This window comes from Macrobrachium nipponense, chromosome 10 (genome assembly GCF_015104395.2).
Source record: "Macrobrachium nipponense isolate FS-2020 chromosome 10, ASM1510439v2, whole genome shotgun sequence".
Taxonomy (NCBI): Eukaryota; Metazoa; Arthropoda; class Malacostraca; order Decapoda; family Palaemonidae; genus Macrobrachium; species Macrobrachium nipponense.
The window spans coordinates 102282872-102284114 of record NC_087204.1 but is presented as its reverse complement, the minus strand read 5'-3'; positions in this window follow the sequence as shown (position 1 = coordinate 102284114).

Below are 1243 nucleotides of genomic sequence, written 5' to 3'. Positions count from 1 at the left end.
TCAGGTCAACACTTCAACATCACTGGACGTCACAATACAACCCCAAAGCATTTTAACCCCAAACTTTAGCCTACTTTTTGTACTGCTATAGAATAAAATGTACCACTATAGGGTAAAATATCGAATGGTTGACCTCTACTGTAGTGCGATCACCTTCCCAAAAATAACTTTAACATGTCCTGTAACCCGGGATAGAGATTAGTAGTCAAGAGCCAAAAAATAACTTCAAAGGTCCTGTAACCCGGGATAAGACATTACACAGCCAGCATCGTCCGTCGAAGCCCCACCTCGCGACCTCTACACTTTCCCCTCTAAGCAAGTTTTTTCCTCCAAAAAGTCACAAATTAAGGCCATTAGCTAATTTCTGATTTTCGGGAAGGTGGTCGCACCATGGTAGAGGTGGCTGCAGGTGGCCATTCAGTATATTACCCTAGTATAGTTCCCAAATTGCAGGTGCTACCCTATGTTTATTTCGTAGAATAACTTTACCAATAAGTTTTTCCACTTCCTTAGCTAGATATTAGTAATATTAATGGTGTTCTGGCATCGAAATTTCACCACCTTGACACGACCCCGATGGGCACCTGAAACAGACGCCCAATTTAATCAATTATATTCCAATTAATTCCATATTGTGCTTTGGGATATCTATATATCACTATTTGAGCCATTCAATGGCTTGATTACACTCTAAACAATGTTAAAATCACCAATATCATAGAGTAGCAGGTAATGATAGTTACGGTGGTTAGTGGTTGCATAGTAGTAGTAAATGATTGAGCGTAACTATGAAACGGCCCCTCTTTGCTGGGAGTGAGAAAAAAAAACTTTTTGTGGTTAATTTGTTTTTCATGGTACTTGTATGATGCTTTTGTTAAACTCCTTCCTTCATGTATAGATAAATTTGTTTAAAAAATTAATATTTTTAGTTATAATTTCGGATACGACATCCACTAAGGATTGGGACGTCCAATGTATTAAGCTGTGTTCAGTACTGGCACCCGGGGGTTAATTACAGTCGTCCAAATATTACTTAAAATTCTTGTTCAGGAGGTAAAAACTGCATAGAAAACTGCAACTGCCATAGTCCCTATGGCCGCCATGGAATAGTACTGTAGATATATCATTTTTTTTTTACCAATTTTACAATTTTAGTGTAATAGCACTACAGGGTACTATTTTTTCTTTGTTACGATTGGGTTGGGTTGTAGCATTGAAGGGTACTATATTTTTCTTTTTTATG